The following is a 21,146-nucleotide window of genomic DNA, read 5'->3' on the forward strand; positions in this document are numbered from 1 at the left end:
GCGGCTGGGCTGGCGGGGTCGGCCTCCCGGCTTATAAGGCCGGCCGGGCCAGGAGTCCGGGGCGGACACGGCCCGGTAGGTCGGTGGAACATTTTTTTTAAAATTATTCCGCGCAGAAAAACAGATAAAAGAAATACTAAACGGACTCCAAAAATACCGAAATAAATTTTCCCCGTACACAAAAATAAGCCGGACAAGATGAACATTTATTTGGTCCTAAAATGCGACTTTTAAAAATGCACATTTTTTCTAATTCAAATAAAATAGCGATAAAACTCCGAAATAAAACTTGTTTGGTTTTATTATTAAATCTCCAATATTTCTTTAGTTTGGGAAAGTCATTTTATTCCCACTCTCATATTTTTATAATTGAAATATTCGAAGATAAAATAATTAAAATCAAATGATCCTTTTTCTAAATTTGAGAAAAACTCAAATATGAAAACAACGAAATCCCCAACTCTCTCCCTGGGTCCTTGAGTTGCATAGAATTTCTAGGATCAAACCAAAATGGAATAAAATATGATATGCAATGATGATCTAATGTATAACATTCTAAATTGAAAATTTGGGATGTTACAAACCTACCCCCTTAAGATGAATCTCGCCCTCAAGATCGGATTGGCTAGCAAATAGGTGAGGGTGGTCCTTCAGTAGATCTTCCTCTCACTCCCAGGTGGCTTCATCTTCAGTATGGTGGCTCCACTAAACTTTTCAAAACATGATAACCTTACTGCGTGTGACTCAGCTGGCAAACTCGAGAATCTTCACTGGTTTCTCCTCATAGGTCAAATCGCTGTCCAACTGAATCACTTCCAGTGGCACCGTATCTCTCAGTGGTATATCAACCATCTCTATGTGGCACTTCTTCAACTGGGAAACGTGGAACACATCATGAACTCCTGACAATCCTTCGGGAAACTCCAACTTGTAAGCAACTTCTCCCATACGCTCAAAAACTTTGTATGGTCCCACAAAACGTGGCGCTAACTTTCCCTTAACTCCAAAATGCTTAACTCCTCGAAGTGGGGATACACGAAGATAAACTTTGTCTCCAACTTTGTAAACTGTCTCCTTGTGTTTTGAATCTGCATAGCTCTTCTGCCTGGACTGGGCTACCTTGAGTCTATCGCGAATTAGCTTAACCTTCTCTTTAGACTCTTTAATCAAATCTGGTCCAAACAACTGACAGTCTCCAACTTCGTCCCACAACAATGGTGTCCTGCACCTCCTTCCGTACAGAGCTTCGAAAGGGGCCATCTTCCAACTAGATTGATAACTGTTGTTGTAAGAGAACTCCGCATAAGGCAAATTGTCGTCCCAACTAGATCCATAATCTAGTGCACAAGCTCTCAACATGTCCTCCAGAATCTGATTGACTCTCTCAGTCTGTCTATCTGTCTGTGGATGGAAGGCTGTACTGAACTCTAGCCTGGTACCCAAAGTTTCGTGCAACTGATTCCAGAACTTTGTGGTAAACTGGGTTCCTCTATCTGATACAATGGTCCTCAGAACTCCATGCAGACATACGATCCTGGTCATGTATATCTTTGCCAACTTAGCACTGGTGTAAGTGGTCTTCACTGGGATGCAATGAGCTACCTTTGTCAAACGATCGACTACAACCCATATTTAGTCATAGCCTGAATGAGTCCTGGGCAATCCCGTAATAAAATCCATGCCTAGCTTATCCCACTTCCATTCGGGTATCGGCAACGGCTGTAGCAATCCTGCTGGCTTCTGATGCTCTGCCTTCACTCTCTTACATACGTCACAAACTGCTACATACTCCGCAATATCCTTCTTCATTCCGGTCCACCAGAAAGTGTCCTTCAAATCCAAATACATCTTGGTATTTCCTGGGTGAATCGAATATGGTGAATCATGGGCCTCTTATAAAATCAACTTCATGATCTCCGGGACATTAGGCACATAAACGCGATCCTCAAACCCTAAGGTATCGTGCTCATCCTCATGAAATCCCTTAGCTTTTTCTTTGCTCATCTTCTATTTTATCTCGGCAATCTCCTTGTCTGTCTTCTAAGCTTCTCTGATCTTATCCATCAAAGTACACTGATTTCCCAATGCTGCTACATAGCCTTTTGGAACTATCTCCAAATATAGCTCACGAAGATCCTCGGCTAGCTCCTTGGGTAACTCTCCGATCATGAGTCTGTTGACATGGCTCTTGCGGCTCAACGCAGTGGCTACTATGTTAGCCTTTCTGGGGTGATAATGCAATCTCATAGCATAATCCTTAATGAGCTCCAACCATCTCCTTTGCCTGAGATTCAACTCCTTCTGTGTGAAGATGTACTTCAAACTCTTGTGATCCGTGTACACCTCACAATGGTTTCCGATGAGAAAATGTCTCCATGTCTTCAATGCATGCACTACGGCTACTAACTCCAAATCATGCGTGGCATAATTCAACTCATGGGGCATAAGTTGTCGTCAGGCATACGAAACAACTCTTCCCTCCTGCATAAGCACTGCTCCAAGTCCTCGACGAGAAGTGATACGTCTCCAACGTATCTAATTTTCCAAACACTTTTGCCCTTGTTTTGGACTCTAACTTACATGATTTGAATGAAACTAACCCGGACTGACGCTGTTTTTAGCAGAACTGCCATGATGTTGTTTTATGTGTAGAAAAGAAAAGTTCTCGGAATGTCCTGGAAATCCACGGAGGCACTTTTCAGATTTAATAAGAATTTTTGGCGAAAGAATTAGTGCCAGGGGGCCTACGGCCTGTCCACGAGATAGGAGGGCGCCCCCCTAGGGCGCGGCCCCCTATCTCGTGGGCCCCCTGGACACCTCCCGACCTCAACTCCAACTCCATATATACCGTCTCGGGGAGAAAAAAATCAGGGAGAAAGTTTCATCGCGTTTCACGACACGGAGCCGCCGCCAAGCCCTAATCTCTCTCGGGAGGACTGATCTGGAGTCCGTTCGGGGCTCCGGAGAGGGGGATTCGTCGCCGTCGTCATCATCAACCATCCTCCATCACCAATTTCATGATGCTCACCGCCGTGCATGAGTAATTCCATCGTAGGCTTGCTGGACGGTGATGGGTTGGATGAGATTTACCAAGTAATCAAGTTAGTTTTGTTAGGGTTTGATCCCTAGTATCCACTATGTTCTGAGATTGATGTTGCTATGACTTTGCTATGCTTAATGCTTGTCACTAGGGCCCGAGTGGCATGATTTCAGATCTGAACCTATTATGTTTTCATGAATATATGTGTGTTCTTTATCCTATCTTGCAAGTCTATTGTCACCTATTATGTATTATGATCCGACAACCCCGAAGTGACAATAATCGGGATACTTCTCGGTGATGACCGTAGTTTGAGGAGTTCATGTATTCACTATGTGTTAATGCTTTGTTCCGGTTCTCTATTAAAAGGAGGCCTTAATATCCCTTAGTTTCCGCAACGACCCCGCTACAACGGGAGGGTAGGACAAAAGATGTCATGTAAGTTCTTTTCCATATGCACGTATGACTATTTATGGAATACATGCCTACATTACATTGATGAATTGGAGCTAGTTCTATATCACCCTATGTTATAACTATTGCATGAGGTCCATCACTGATCCATTGCCTACGAGCTTTTCATATATTGTTCTTCACTTATTTACTTTTCCGTTGCTACTGTTACAACTACTACAAAAACCCAAAAACATTTATCTTTACTTTTGCTACCGCTACTATTATTATCATACCACTTTTGCTACTAAACACTTTGCTGCAGATACTAAGTTATCCATGCGTGGTTGAATTGACAACTCAAATGCTAATACTCAAGAATATTCTTTGGCTCCCCTTGTGTCGAATCAATAAATTTGGGTTGAATACTATACCCTCGAAAGTTGTTGCAATCCCCTATACTTGTGGGTTATCAAAACCAATTTTTGGTGCCGTTGCCTGGGAGCATAGCTTTATTCTCTGAGTCACTTGGGATTTATATCTGTTGATCACTATGAAGAACTTGAAAGACGATCGAACTACTATTTTTCCCTCAACTACGAGGGGAGTTAAGGAACTGCCATCTAGCTCTGCACTAGATTCTCCTTCCGTTATTAGTAGGCTTGCGACACCTAAACCTGCTACTGCTATGAATTCTGATATGTCGCGTGTTATTGATGATGCCACTTCTGCTATGCATGACGAAACTACTTCTGTCCGTGATACTACTTTGCCATTAGGTGAATTTCTAGATGAACAACTTGCTAGATTTAGGGGGAATGAAATTACTAAAGATCCTATTACTGATGATAGTGATGATGAAGGTCCCCCCAATGATTATGTTTTACCTGTTGTTCCTAAGGGTTATGTTATGCATGAAACAGCTGCTATGGAAATTCTTGCTTGCAATGATAGAAATGATCTTAAGAAATTATTAGCTAAATGGAAGCAGCAGCATCTTAATTCTAGAATGAAACCCAATCCTACTTTTGCTAGTTCACCTATCTGTGTTACTGATAAGGATTATGAATTCTCTGTTGATCCTGATATTATTACTTTAGTTGAATCTGATCCTTTTTATGGCCTTGAATCTGAAACTGTTGTGGCACATCTTACCAAGTTGAATGATATAGCCACCCTATTTACTCATGATGAGAAGTCTCGCTATTTATATATCCTTAAGATATTTCCGTTCTCATTAAAGGGTGATGCTAAGACTTGGTATAATTCGCTTGCTCCTGGTTGTGTGCGTAGTCCCCAGGATATGATTTATTACTTCTCTGCTAAATATTTCCCTGCTCATAAGAAACAAGCTGCCTTGCGGGAAATATATAATTTTGTGCAAATTAAAGAAGAGAGTCTCCCACAAGCTTGGGGGAGGCTTCTCCGGTTACTTAATGCTTTGCCTGATCATCCTCTTAAGAAAAATGAAATACTTCAGATCTTTTATAATGGACTAACCGATGCTTCCAAGGACTACTTGGATAGTTGTGCTGGTTGTGTTTTCAGGGAAAGAACAGTCGACGAAGCTGAAATATTATTGAATAATATGTTGACTAATGAAAATAATTGGACTCTTCCTAAGTCAGTCCCTGAAGTAATTCCTAAACCAATTGAGCCAACTCCTGAGCCTATTCCTAAACCCACTCCGAAGAAGAGATGTGTATTATTTCTCAGTCCTGAAGATATGCAAGAGGCAAAGAAATCAATGAAAGAAAAAGGCATTAAAGCTGAAGATGTTAAGAATTTACCTCCTATTGAATAAATACATGGTCTTAATTTACCGCCTGAAGGACTACATTGTCTTGATAACCCAACACAGGTAGTAAAGGTAAATTCTCTCAATAGATATGATAAAGTTGAAATACCCTCTACTAAATTTCATAGCCCATGCTTAGATGAATTTGATGACTTTATGGCTAGACAAGAAAGTTTTAATGCTTATGTTGGTAGAGAGTTAAAGAATAATGCTTTCGAGATAGGACGCGTAGGTGATAATCTGGCTAGAGTTAAATATGAACTTCACCGCATTAGCAAATATGCTTCTATGGTTGCTACTCAAGCTGAGCAAGTACTCAAAGCTCAAAATGATTTGCTTGATGAATTGAATAATAAAAATGACTTTGCTGTTAGAGTGGCTACTAGAACTGGTAGAATGACTCAGGAACCTTTGTATCCTGAAGGCCACTCTAAGAGAATCGAGCAAGATTCTCAGAGAAATAATTTAGAGGCACCTAGTTCTTCTAAAAAGAAGAAGAAGAAAAATGATAGAACTTCGCACGCTTCTAGTGAACCTACTATAGACACACCTAAGAATCCCAATGATATTTTTATTTCTGATGTTGAAACTCAATCAGGTGATGAACATGAACCTAGTGATAATGTTAATGATAATGTTCATGTTGATGCTCAACCTAGCAAAGACAATGATGTAGAGATTGAACCTGCTATTGATCTTGATAACCCACAATCAAAGAATCAATGTTATGATAAGAGAGATTTTTTTGCTAGGAAGCACGGTAAAGAAAGAGAACCATGGGTTCAGAAACCCAAGCCCTTTCCTCCTAAACCATCCAAGTCAAAGGATGAAGAGGATTTTGAGCGCTTTGCTGAAATGATTAGACCTATTTTCTTACATATGCGCTTAACTAATATGCTTAAAGTACATCCATATGCTAAGTATATGAAGGATATCATTACAAATAAAAGAAATATACTGGAAGCCGAAATTTCCACCATGCTTGCTAATTACACCTTTAAGGGTGGAATACCAAAGAAACTTGGAGATCCGGGTGTACCAACTATACCATGCTCTATTAAAAGAAATTATGTTAGAACTGCTTTATGTGAACTTGGAGCCGGTGTTAGTGTTATGCCTCTCTATTTATATCGTAGACTTGAATTGAATAAGTTGACACCTACTGAAAAATCTTTGCAAATGGCCGATAAATCAACTGCTATACCTGTCGGTATTTGTGAGGATGTGCCTGTTGTAGTTGCAAATGTCACTATCTTAACGGACTTTGTTATTCTTGATATTCCTGAGGACGATAGTATGTCTATTATCCTTGGTAGACCTTTTCTTAATACTGCAGGGGCTGTTATTGATTGCAACAAAGGCAATGTCACTTTTCATGTTAATGGTAATGAGCATACGGTACACTTTCCGAGGAAACAATCTCAAATTCATAGCATCAATTCTATTGAAAAAGTTCCAACTATCATTTTTGGAGGTTTTGAATTTCCTCTCCCTACTGTCAAGAAAAGTATGATATTCTTGTTGTTGGGGATTTTCATATCCCCGTTGAGGTAACTTAGTGTTATTCGAAATTTCTTCGGTTCCGTGTTATTCGGAATGAGCTTGTTAACAAGACTTGATCAACCTTGTTAGTGGATTCATTTTGATGACCACGACATGGATGAAACTAGAAGGCACAACCTTATGTACTCTCTTTTTACTTTCTGTTATTTACAATAAATATAGCAAAAATAGTATTATCCGTTTGTTTTCTGAATTATTCATGCATTAAAAAAATAGTCCGAAAATAAAAGTGCTCCAAATGCCCTGCAAATTTAGTATGATTTTTTCTGGAATATTTGAGGATTTTAGGCACTGAAAACACGGCAAAAGGGGCAAGCACCATGCCACGAGAGAGGAGGGCGCCACCCCCCCTGTAGGGCGCGCCCCCTGTCTCGTGGGCCCCTGGTGGGTCCCCTCGACTTATGCCAGCACCAACACACTTCATCTTCAACCCAAAAAAATCCCCATCCAGCTCAAGCACGAGTTCTAGCTCGTTTTGCTGCGATTTTCGATCTCTTAGCTCAAAGCTCCATTCGCAAAACTGCTTTGGGAGACTGTTGCTTGGTATGTGACTCCTCCATTGGTCCATTTAGTGTTTGTTCTAGTGCTTTATTCATTGCAAATTTTTGCTGCATAGGTGACCATGTTCTTGAGCTTGCATGTTAAATTTTTGAGGTCTCAAGCAATTCCAATGCATGATATAGGCTCTAGGCACTTGTAGGAGTAGTTGCTATCAATCTTGTTTAGTTTTATTCACTTTTATTTTGAAGTTACTAAAATTTCAGAAATTTTCAGAAAATGTTAAGGAGGCTCTTTAAAGGCTCTTCTAGCCAAAGCTCTAAGGAAAAACAAGACAAAGAGAAGGAAAAACCCAAGTATAATCTTCCTCGCTTAGCGGAAGTACGGTCATGTGAATGGCTGTGTGAGGATTTCTTGAAAGAAGCCGGAATTAATGAAGACTCAGGGAGTCCTAGATTAGGGGGTGTCCGGGTAGCCGAACTATCACCTTTGGCCAGACTCCTGGACTATGAAGATACAAGATTGAAGACTTCGTTCCGTGTCCGGATGGGACTTTCCTTGGCGTGGAAGGCAAGCTTGGCGATACGGATATGTAGATCTCCTACCATTGTAACCGACTCTGTGTAACCCTAACCCTCTTCGGTGCCTATATAAACCGGAGGGTTTTAGTCCGTAGGACGAACAACAATCATACCATAGGCTAGCTTCTAGGGTTTAGCCTCTCTGATCTCGTGGTAGATCTACTCTTGTACTACCCATATCATCAATATTAATCAAGCAGGAGTAGGGTTTTACCTCCATCGAGAGGGCCCAAACCTGGGTAAAAACATCGTGTCCCTTGTCTCCTGTTACCATCCGCCTAGATGCACAGTTCGAGATCACCTACCCGAGATCCGCCGGTTTTGACACCAACATTGGTGCTTTCATTGAGAGTTCCTCTGTGTCGTCATCTTTAGGCCCGATGGCTCCTCCGATCATCAACAACGATGCAGTCCAGGGTGAGACTTTTCTCCCCGGACAGATCTTCGTATTTGGTGGCTTTGCACTGCGGGCCAATTCGCTTGGCCATCTGGAGCAGATCAAAAGCTATGCCCCTGGCCATCAGGTCAGATTTGGAAGTTTGAACTATACAGCTGACATCCGTGGAGACTTGATCTTCGACGGGTTCGAGCCATAGCCAAGCGTGCCGCATTGTCACGATGGGCATGATCTAGCTCTGTCGCCGGACAGTGCCCTGGAGGCCGCACCAGTGTCCGCTCCGACCCTTAGCTCAAAGCCGACTACGCCGATCGAGGACGGGTGGCTGGACACCGCCTCGGGGGCTGCTATCTCTATGATGATCAAGCCGAACACCAACCATGTCCTTTGCGAAGCTCGTGACTCCAAGGTGCCGGACTCCACTCTGGACTCCGAACCTTCCGCGCCCCTGCCAATCGAATCCGATTGGGCGCCGATCATGGAGTTCACTGCCGCGGACATCTTTTAGCACTCGCCCTTTGGCGACATCCTGAATTCACTAAAGTCTCTCTCCTTATCAGGAGAGCCCTGGCCGGATTATGGTCAGGAAGGTTGGGATGCGAACGACAAAGAAATTCAAACCCCACCCACCACCCACTTCGTAGCCACTGTCGATGATTTAACCGACATGCTCGACTTTGACTCCGAAGACATCGACGGTATGGACGACGATGCAGGAGATGACCAAGAACCAGCACCTACAGGGCACTGGAAGGCCACCTCATCATACGACATATACATGGTGGACATCCCAAAAGATGGGAATGGCGATGGAACAACGGAGGATGACCCCAAAACAGCCTAAGCGCCGGCGTCAGCGGTGCCGCTCTAAATCCTGCCACAACAAAAACGGTGATTCCGGCACGGGAGACAATAACACCCTGGACAGTGCCGAAGACAACCCCCTCCAGCCGGATTCAGCGCAGGAGGATGGAGAAGCCAGCCCTCATGAGAGAGCGGCAGACAGAGAGGTAGAGGACGATAATTACATGCCTCCCTCCGAAGACGAGGCAAGCCTCGACGACGACGAATTTGTCGTGCCTAAGGATCCCGTCGAACAGGAGCGTTTCAAACGCAGGCTTATGGCCACGGCAAGCAGCCTCAAGAAAAAGCAGCAACAGCTTAGAGCTGACCAAGACTTGCTAGCTGACAGATGGACTGAAGTCCTTGCGGCCTAAGAGTATGAACTCGAACGCCCCTCCAAGAGCTACCCAAAACGCAGGCTGCTACCCCGATTAGAGGAGGAAGCACCCAAACCTACATCACCAGTGCATGATGCGGCCGACCGGCCACCTCGTGGCCGCGACAGAGAGGCCTCTCGGCCCTCCACTCAAGCCGCACCCCGGTGTCGCTCAAAAAGTACCAAGGCACGGGTAAATGCGCCAGACCTGCGAGATATATTGGAGGACAAGGCAAGGCAAAGAAGATCGATCTACGGATCGCGTGGGCGCCTCACTACACGTGACGATAACCGTCATGCCGGATACAGCAAATCCGGCCAAGCCGAACACAACAGACAAAGCTCATTTGAGCTACGTCGTGATATAGCCCAGTACAGGGGCACCGCACACCCACTATGCTTCACAGATGAAGTAATGGATCATCAAATCCCCGAGGGTTTCAAACCCGTAAACATCAAATCACATGATGGCACAACAGATCCTAGGGTATGGATCGAGGACTACCTCCTTCATATCCACATGGCCCGCGTTGATGATCTACACGCCATCAAATACCTCCCACTCAAGCTTAAAGGACCAGCTCGGCATTGGCTTAACATCTTGCCAGCGGAGTCAATTGGTTGTTGGGAAGACCTGGAAGCCGCATTCCTCGACAACTTCTAGGGCACCTATGTGCGACCACCAGGCGCCGATGACCTAAGCCACATAATTCAGCAGCCAGAGGAATCTGCCAGACAATTCTGGACACGGTTCCTAACCAAGAAAAATCAAATCATCGACCGTCCGGATGCAGAGGCCCTTGCAGCCTTCAAACATAACATCCGCGATGAGTGTCTTGCCCGACACCTAATCCATGGCAGCCCTCACAACACTCATGACCCGCTTTTGCACGGGAGAGGACAGCTGGCTAGCTCGTAGTAACAACATGACCAAGAGCCCTGGTAATTCGGATACCAAGGACAACAACGGCAGGTCGCGTCGCAACAAGCACAAGCGCCGCATTAACGACGATAATGCTGAGGATACGGCAGTCAATGCCGGATTCAGAGGCTCTAAACTCGGTCAGCGGAAAAAGCCATTCAAAAGAAATACTCCGGGCCCATCCAATTTGGACTGAATACTCGATCGCTCGTGCCAGATACACGGCACCCCCAAAAACCAGCCAAGCACACCAACAGGGATTGTTGGGTGTTCAAGAAGGCATGCAAGTTAAATGCCGAAAACAATTACAAGGGGCTGCATAGCGATGATGAGGAGGAGCCCCGTCCGCCGAACAATAGAGATAGAAGGGCTTCCACCTACAAGTGCGGACGGTGAACATGATATACGCAACCCACATACCCAAAAGGGAGCGGAAGTGTGCACTAAGGGACGTATATGCGATGGAGCCAGTCGCCTCAAAGTTCAATCCATGGTCCTCCTGCCCGATCACTTTTGATCGAAGGGACCACCCCACTAGCATCTGCCATGGCAGATTCACCGCATTGGTTCTAGACCCAATCATTGACGGATATCACCTCACTAGAGTCCTGATGGACGGCGGCAGCAGCCTGAACCTGCTTTATCAGGATACAGTGCACAAAATGGGCATAGACCCCTCAAGGATTAAACCCACAAAGACGACCTTTAAAGGCGTCATACCAGGTGTAGAGGCCAACTGTACAGGCTCAGTTACACTTGAAGTGGTCTTCGGATCCCCGGATAACTTCCGAAGCGAGGAGTTAATCTTCGACATAGTGCCATTCCACAGTGGCTATCACGCACTGCTCGGACGAACCGCATTTTCAAAGTTCAATGCGGTGCCGCACTACGCATACCTCAAGCTCAAGATGCCAGGCCCTCGAGGAGTCATTACAGTCAACGAAAACACCGAACGCTCTCTCCGAACGGAGGAGCATATGGCGGCCCTCGCGGCGGGAAGTACAAAGCAGCCTCTCAAGGCAATCCTCGAGTCCGGCTATTAAACGTCCGGACACCGTCAAGTGTGCCCGGAGTAACCTACAACAAGACCACCTGGCACGTCCCGAGCACGCGTAGTAATGCGGCCCCAACCCCAGCCCTCACGAAATTGCGAAACCAGTACTACGCGTACATAATTACGCTCAAGAAATACCATGGGCACAGGGGGAGGGGCACGACCATGGCAGGCCCAGAATGCGGCTCAATTGCACCAGGGGCTGCCGATTGTGTCATTCTTTTTTCTCTTACTTTCAGGACTCCTTTCTCAAGAAGCCCTGTCCGGCAGTAGAATAGCCGAACACACGATGCAACAACCACGGAAGCAGAAAGCTACGTCGAGTGTCCAGGTGGTCTCTTTAACGAGCAGTATAATTGTTTCACATATCATCCCGCAGCTCTCCCTTGGAGGGGGACATGTCAAATAGTCCCGTCCATTGCTTATCGCACTATTTGTATCGTTCTGCTTTTACCGCAGCCTTTTTAAATAAACAATACATAGCTTCTGCCTATTATTGCATTCCTTTTTTATCTATATATGTTCACTTATGACATGTTGCACCCGTACACTTCGGTACGGCCAAATACACCAGGGGCTTAAGTAGCCCAAAATATGGTGTGATAAGTCCGAACACTTTCACAAGTTCGGCACCCCGAACTTATAGCATTATAAGCATCGGCTCCGAATCATGTCTTGGGTCAATAGTTGGGTTTGCCCGGCTCCCATGTTTTGGTACCTTACATTCCGTTATATCGGCTAAGGTAGCGCTGGGAGAACCACTGCGATTGTGCCCCGGTTGAGCTGGGTTAAGCACCTCAGTGGAGAAAGCTAAAACTGACCGTCATGATAGGGCGAGAGCCGGTCGCTGTTCGAGAGGTTTTCGAGTTCCTAAAGACTTATGCCGCTTAGAGCGAGGAGTTGGCTTTTTCCGGCCCAGGCGTGGATAGCGCCCCGAACTCGGTCTTCCGAATACAAGGGGCTTCGCCAAAATTTAAAATTATAGAATTCTATGGCTAAGTGAGAGTGTTCAAGCATTATAGTCTGGTTGCCTCATTAGTTACGTTGAGCGCCTCCCTCAAAGGACCCAAGAATGGGAAAAAGAGCGCTCAAGTTTATCCCGAACACCCCAGCACTCGTGGCATGGGGGCAGAAGCCGAGGACTCGCTATCTCTCAAATTTAATTAACGGCTGCACAGAAGGTAATATTTTAAATTCACAAGCGTTGCTTAGCGCATATGAACAAGTTTTCAGCATACAGGATAACAAATGCGAGTTTACTCAAAAATTACATCTTTGGAGCATTCACCCGCTATAAGGCGGGCACCCTTCAGGACGCCCTCATAATACATCTCGGGCTTGCGATACTCCTTGCCCGGCGGTGGTCTGTCCGTCACAAGCTTCTCAGTGTCCATCTTGCCCCAGTGCACTTTAGCATGGGCAAGGGCCCTATGGGCACCTTCGATGCAGAAGGAGCGCTTGATGACTTAAATCCATGGACAGGCGTCCACCAGCCACCTCACCAGCTTGAAGTAGCTCCCAGGCATGGCTTCCTTAGGCCACAACCGAACTATGAGGCCCTTCATGGCCTGTTCGGCCACCTTATGGAGCTCGACCAGCTGCTTCAGCAGGTCGCTGAAGGGCACCGGGTGTCCGGCCTCAGCATACTGAGACCAGAACACCTTATCCGTCGAACTCCCCTCCTCGGCTCGGTAGAACGCGGCAGCATCGGACACACTGCAGGGCAGATCTGTGAATGCTCCTGGAGAGCTCCGGATTCGGGTAAGTAACAGATAATTCACTTTCACGTGCTTGCTTTGCATAAAGAATGCCTTACCCATCGCTATCTTCTTCAATGCCTCAATTTCCTAGAGGGATTTTTGGGCTTTGGCCTTACCGGCTTTGGTGCTCTCAAGGGCCGAGGCGAGCTCGGACTCTCGAGTCTTTGAGTCACGCTCCAAACTCTCGTGTTTTTCCACGAGAGCCTGGAGCTCTTGCGGCACCTCCGCCACCCGCGCCTCCTGCTTCTCTCGCTCGGTGTGCTCCGCGACCGCATTGCTTTCGGCCTTGGACACCGCTTCCTTCAGGGTCGCCACCTCGTTCGTGGCCCCTGCAATACTCACGTTATTCTTGTCATTTTTGGCAACCACATCTTTTATATACTTCCATAAGGTATTACTTACCTTCCATGTCCTCGAGCTGCTTTTTGGCAAGGCCGAGCTCGTTCTCGGACCGCTCGAGGCTCTGCTTCAATGCATTGACCTCCGCAGTCAGTGCGGCATAGGTGAGCAGCGCAGCCTGCATTCCCATATTGACATACCTATGTTAGACTCCTGCGTACATCTTTTAGATCCTCAGTTCGGCTTTTCTTTCCGAACACCAAACTGAGCATCAGGGGCTACTGTCTATGTGGTAACATTTTTACATATCTTAAATACATACCTCAAAGCCTGTTAGAAGGCCGGCACAGGCTTCAGTCAGCCCGCTTTTCGCGGACCGAACTTTCTGGATCACCACACTCATAACAGTGCGGTGCTCCTCATCGATGGAGGCGCCGTTAAGCGCCTCCAGCAAATTATCTGGTGCCTCCGGTTGGACGGAGGTCACCGATGTCGCAGTCTTGCCCTTCTTATGAAGGGGCCGCCTGCCGGACTCCAGAACCACTGAAGGTTCCGGTGCGGAGTCCGGCCTAGGGCCAGACTTAGAGCCCTTTGGGGTTTTATCCCCCTTGCGCCTGGAGTCCGGGAGGTTGCCTTGCGGCGCCTCCTGGACCACCTTCTCCTGACTGGGCCCCTTTTGGGACCCCACCTCAGCGTCATCCGCAGCGAGTGGAGAGGAGGTAACCGAAAGTGAGGTGCTATTCATGTCCGATGAATCCAGGGAGCCGCTCGTTGAAGCGTCGAGCCCGTCCTTGGGCGGGCTGCAGGGTTATATTCGGCGTGAGGAGATTCTGTGCGACAAATGAAACGCCATGAGTTATTCTAGTATCCGGCACTTACGATTTCGCCAGGGGCTTAGCCCTTGGTGGACACTCCTCTTCGCCGTCATCGGCGTTGGTGGAGTAGTCCGGAGGAAGGGTCCTTCCCTTCATGGACCCTCCGGCCTCCCTTTTCTTCTCTCCCCCCTCCCCCCTGCTGGGGGAGAGGCCTCTTTTTCCTCCTCCTCGTCTTCACGGGAGGAATCCGCCTCGGAGGCATAGGACGATGAGTCCGACAACACCTGGCGCCAGGAACTCCTTCTAGTTCCCGTGGCCTTCTTCTTGGCCTTCTTCTCCGGCACCACGTGAGGTGCCGGAACCAGCAGCCCCATTAATCGGGCGTCCGCTGGGTCTTCTGGCAAGGGAGCCGGACAGTTAACCTGCCCAGACGTCTTTTGCCAGTCCTGTCAAAGGTAAGGGAGTTTAGATCCCGCGTAGAGTCAAACTATGAAAAACAAGTGTCCTATAAAGGGTAAAATAGCTTACCTCGTTGGTTTGATGGTGCGAGCTGAATCCGCGATCTTTGGTAGCGGATGCGGGAGCCTCGGCGCCCTTGAACAGCACCTTCCAGGCATCTTCATACGTAGTGTCGAAGAGCCTGCTCAAGGTTTCGTGTTGTGCCAAATCAAACTCCCACAAGTTGAAGGCCCGTTGTTGGCATGGGAGGATCCGGTGGATGAGCATGACCTGGACTACGTTGACAAGCTTGAGCTTCTTGTTCACCAGGTTTTGGACGCAGGTTTGGAGTTCGGTCAGCTCTTCCGAATTACCCCATGTCAAGCCTGTCTCTTTCCAGGAGGTGAGCCGTGTAGGGAAGCCAGATCAAAATTCGGGGGCCGCTGCCCATTTAGGGTCGTGCAGCTCGGTGATGTAGAACCACCCTGATTGCTACCCCTTTATGGTCTCCACAAAGAGCCCTCGAGCCAAAGGACGTTGGCCATCTTGCCCACCATGGCACCTCCGCACTCCGCTTGGCGGCCGTCCACTACCTTCGGCTTGACATTGAAGGTCTTCAGCCATAAGCCGAAGTGGGGCTGGATGCAGAGGAAGGCCTCGCACACAACAATGAACGCTGAGATGTTGAGGATGAAATTCGGGTCCAGATCGTGGAAATCCAGGTCGTAGTAGAACATGAGCCCCCGGACAAATGGGTGAAGTGGAAAACCTAGTCTGTGGAGGAAGTGGGTGAGGAACACCACCCTCTCATGGGGCCTGGGGGTGTGGATGAGCTGCCCCTTGTCGGGGAGCCGATGCGCGATGTCGTTGGACAAGTATCCGGCCTTCCGCAGCTTTTTGATGTGCCCCTCCGTGACGGAGGAGGCCATCCACTTGCCTCCCGCTCTGGACATGGCTGGAGAAGGTTGAGGTGGGATGTGCGGACTTGGGCGCTGGAGCTCGAGTGCGCGGAAATGGATGAGCAAAGGAGGAAGAAGGTGCAGGTAAATAGGTGGATCCTTATCCCCTTATATGGACGGATGAAGCTATGCGTCCCCACCGGCCTAGTAAAACTCGCTTATCTCCCAAGCGTCGTAATCAATGGCGCGGTTGGGTTACCCACGCCTGTATTGATGAGAATCCCGGAATAAGGGGACACGATCTCTGCTTTGACAAGACGTGCCAAGGAAACCGCCTCGCTAAACGCGCTAAGGTGGGACAGTAAAAACAATTCGAATAAAGGCTTGGCCGTGGTGTGATGTCACGCCACGGAATACGTCAGCAGATTGAATTTGTGTAAATATTATTCTCTCTACGGTGGTATGTGGAACTTATTTTGCAGAGCTGGACACTATCCTTGTGTTCAAAATCTTCTATGAAGTATTCGGAGGAGGAACCCGCCTTGCAATGCCGAAGACAATATGCACGCCGGACTCATCATCATTGAAGCCTGGTTCAGGGGCTACTGAGGGAGTCCTGGATTAGGGGGTGTCCTGGCAGCCGAACTATCACCTTTGGCCGGACTCCTGGACTATGAAGATAAAAGATTGAAGACTTCATCCCGTGTCCGGATGGGACTTTCCTTGGCGTGGAAGGCAAGCTTGGTGATACGGATATGTAGATCTCCTACCATTGTAACCGACTCTGTGTAACCCTAACCCTCTTTGGTGCCTATATAAACCAGAGGGTTTTAGTCTGTACGATGAACAACAATCATACCATAGGCTAGCTTCTAGGGTTTAGCCTCTCTGATCTCGTGGTAGATCTACTCTTGTACTACCCATATCATCAATATTAATCAAGCAGGAGTAGGGTTTTACCTCCATCGAGAGGGCCTGAACCTGGGTAAAAACATCGTGTCCCTTGTCTTCTGTTACCATCCGCCTAGACGCACAGTTCGGGACCCCCTACCCGAGATCCGCCGGTTTTGACACTGACAAAGACTTTTATGCTTTAATCAGGACTGCAGGCCTCATCGGTTTCATGAACGACCGAATCGATCAGTATCTATTACTTACCAATACTTTCGTGCAAAATGTTTATTCTTATCCTAAGAAGTCACCGCCTGCTGTATCATTTCATTTATATGATGAATTCAGAGAAATGCCTTTACGTGATTTTTGCGCGGTGTGTAGGATACCTTATGAGGGAGAATTACAGGAACCCCATCGTGAAGATGTGGATGGCTTCGTTAAATCTATTGCTCTAGAAGAGCCAAAGAAGGGCTCTGAGGCAAAAGTCTCTAGCATACACTTTCCTGTTTTACGCTACTTTGCCATATTTGCTAATAGATGCTTGATTGGTCATGGGAATAGTGTAAATTTGAGCGTTCCAAATGTTATTATTCTTCAACATGCTTTGTTGAGAGACTATACTTTTAGTATGGGTGTCGTCGTTGCTAAACGGCTAGCGCTGAATCGTACAAAAGGCCCCATATTTGGAGGTATCTATGCTGCACGTCTTGCTGAACATTTTCAGATACCCATTAGGCACCTTGAGGAGGAGGAGACAAAATTACCTCCTCACATTTTAGATTACAAGAGCGTGGTAGCACACAAGTTTTTTGTTGACAACGAAGAGAAGATGCTCTTGTATAGACTTAGATTCAATAAGAAACACTTTTTGTTTATTATTTTGCCAGCACCTTTGTTATTTGACTTGCTTGCAGAAAATCGCCTTGTTACGCCGGAAGCGGTGAACAACCATCTAGCCCAAGCTTTTACTCCGAAACCTGAATTGGACCCTTATCGTGCATCATCTGTCCAGTGGGATCTGGAGATGACCAGCCAGTGGTATCCTGATTACACCTCCCACTACACCGGGGAGAGTAGCGGCGGTCCTTGGTATTAGACCAACTTAGGCCAAAAGCCTAAGCTAGGGGGAGTACGAATTTCTCACCGACTTTACATTCATGTTCACACACTAGTCGTCGGTGCTCACACTCTTTCATTATATTATCCATGTTAGTTTAAATTTCTTTTTTCTAGTTTTCTTATTGTGTGTTTGATAAATCTTAGGAAAAACCAAAAAAAATAGTTAGTTTAATTTCCATGCTTGTAGTAGAAATTAAAATGAAAACCCAAAAAGATTTCTCGTTCTTCTTTTACTTGTTGGGAGCTTTCCCGTGTAAATAGTTTTATTTTCTTTTCTTTCTTTTGGGGGTCGAGAAGACCATATTGAAAATGCTTAGTGGCTCTTATATGCATGATTGTTTATTTAACTTAGAGCCCATATTACTTGTCTTCTCTCTTTAGTTGAATGCTTGTAGATTCCAGCTTAGTCCAATGCACGTGCACTCTTATTATTATACACATCATTCAGTCGTGCAAGTGAAAGGCAATAATGACGATATATGATGGGCTTATTGGGATGAGAAAAGCTGGTATGAACTCGACCTCTCTTGTTTTTGTAAATATGATGATTCACCATTCCTGAGTCAGCTATTATGAAGGAAACATATTTGCAATGACATTTAGAGATTATAGTTGCTTGTGCCATGCTTGATTAGCTATGAGTTATAATGGTTTACCTTGTGTGCCAACATGCTATTAGAATGATTATGATGTGGTATGATGGGATGGTATCCTCCTTTGAATGTATTAAGTGACTCGACTTGGCACATGTTCACGCGTGTAGTTGAATCAAATCAACATATCCTTCATGATATTTATGTTCATGGTAGATTATATCCTACTCATGCTTGTACTCGATGTAAATTAATTTTAATGCATGTTTACGACTGTTGTCGCTCTCTCAGTTGGTCGCTTCCCAGTCTTTTGCTAGCCTTCACCTGTACTAAGCGGGAATACTGCTTGTGCATCCAAACTCTTTAAACCCCAAAGTTGTTCCATATGAGTCCACTATACCTACCTATATGCGGTATTTACCTGCCATTCCAAGTAAATTTGTATGTGCCAAACTCCAAACCTTCAAATGAAATTCTATTTTGTATGCTCGAGCAGCTCATGTTTCAACTAGGGCTGCCTATATCTTCCATGGTAGGTGGGTTATTCTCAAGAGGAGTGGACTCCGCTCCTCATTCACGAGAAAGGGCTGGTAACCGGGATGCCCAATCCCATGATCCAAAAAGATCAAAGCAAATCAAAATAATTAAACAAAACTCCCCCAGGGCTGTTGTATGTTGGAGGCACTCGTCGTTTCGAGCAAGCCATGGATTGATGCTTGATTGGTGGTTGGGGAGTATAAACCTTTACCATTCTGTTTGGGAACTGCCTATAATGCATGTAGTATGGAAGATACAGCCATCTCATAGTTGTTGCGTTGATAGCAAAAGTATGCTGCTCAAAATGTTATTCAATCTCTATTTTAAAATCGAGATCTGGCACCTCTACAAATCCCTGCTTCCCTCTGCGAAGGGCCTATCTATTTACTTTTATGTTGAGTCATCACCCTTCTTATTAAAAAGCACCCGCTGGAGAGCACACTGTCATTTGCATTCATTATTATTTGTTTATATTGGGTATGACTTGACTGGATCTCTTTTACCATGAATTACAATGTTTAGTCAGTCCTTGATCTTTAAAGGCGCTCTGCATTTATGTTTTGTGGTCTCAGAAAGGGCTAGCGAGATACCATTTTGTTATATCATGTTATGATTATTTTGAGAAAGTGTTGTCATCCGAGTTTTATTATTATGGCTCGCTAGCTGATTACCCTATTGATATGAGTAATTGTGAGATCTATGTGTTATTGTTAGTATGATTAGTTCATAATAGTTGCTGAAACTTGAATGCTGGCTTTTCATGTTACAACAACAAGAGCAATAGAGTTTGTAAAAGTTTTTCTTTTTCACTTTCAGTTTATCAATTGAATTGCTTGAGGACTAGCAAGGGTTTAAGCTTGGGGGAGTTCATACGGTTCCAACGTATCTACTTTTCCAAACACTTTTGCCCTTGTTTTGGACTCTAACTTGCATGATTTGAATGAAACTAACTCGGACTGACGCTATATTCAGCAGAACTGCCATGATGTTGTTTTATGTGTAAAAAAGAAAAGTTCTTGGAATGTCCTGGAAATCCAGGGAGGCACTTTTCAGATTTAATAAGAATTTTTGGCGAAAGAATTGGTACCAGGGGGCCCACGGCCTGTCCATGAGACAGCGGGGTGTGCCCCCCCTAGGGCGCGGCCCCCTATCTCGTGGGCCCCCTGGACACCTCCCGACCTCAACTCCAACTCCATATATACCGTCTCGGGGAGAAAAAATCAGGGAGAAAGTTTCATCGCGTTTCACGACACAGAGCCACCGCCAAGCCCTAATCTTTCTCGGGAGGGCTGATCTGGAGTCCGTTCGGGGCTCCGGAGAGGGGGATTCGTCGCCGTCGTCATCATCAACCATCCTCCATCACCAATTTCGTGATGCTCACTGCCGTGCGTGAGTAATTCCATCGTAGGCCTGCTGGACAGTGATGGGTTGGATGAGATTTACCATGTAATCAAGTTAGTTTTCTTAGGGTTTGATCCCTAGTATCCACTATGTTCTGAGATTGATGTTGCTATGACTTTGCTATACTTAATGCTTGTCACTAGGGCCTGAGTGCCATGATTTCACATTTGAACCTATTATGTTTTCATGAATATATGTGTGTTCTTTATCCTATCTTGCAAGTCTATAGTCACCTATTATGTGTTATGATCCGACAACCCGAAGTGACAATAATCGGGATACTTCTCGGTGATGACCGTAGTTTGAGGAGTTCATGTATTCACTATGTGTTAATGCTTTGTTCAGGTTCTCTATTAAGAGGAGGCCTTAATATCCCTTAGTTTCTGCAAGGACCCCGATGCAACGGGAGGGTGGGACAAAAGATGTCATGCAAGTACTTTTCCATAAGGACGTATGACTATTTACGGAATACATGCCTACATTACATTGATGAATTGGAGCTAGTTCTATATCACCCTATGTTATAACTATTGCATGAGGAATCACATCCGGCATAATTATCCATCACTGATCCATTGCCTACGAGCTTTTCATATATTGTTCTTCGCTTATTTACTTTTCCGTTGCTACTGTTACAACTACTACAAAACCCAAAAACATTTATCTTTACTTTTGCTACCGCTACTATTATTATCATACCACTTTTGCTACTAAACACTTTGCTGTAGAAACTAAGTTATCCAGGTGTGGTTGAATTGACAACTCAACTGCTAATACTCAAGAATATTCTTTGGCTCCCCTTGTGTCGAATCAATAAATATGGGTTGAATACTCTACCCTCGAAAGCTGTTGTGATCCCCTATACTTGTGGGTTATCAAGAAGCGT

The sequence above is a fragment of the Triticum aestivum genome, chromosome 4B (genome assembly GCF_018294505.1).
Source record: "Triticum aestivum cultivar Chinese Spring chromosome 4B, IWGSC CS RefSeq v2.1, whole genome shotgun sequence".
NCBI lineage: Eukaryota > Viridiplantae > Streptophyta > Magnoliopsida > Poales > Poaceae > Triticum > Triticum aestivum.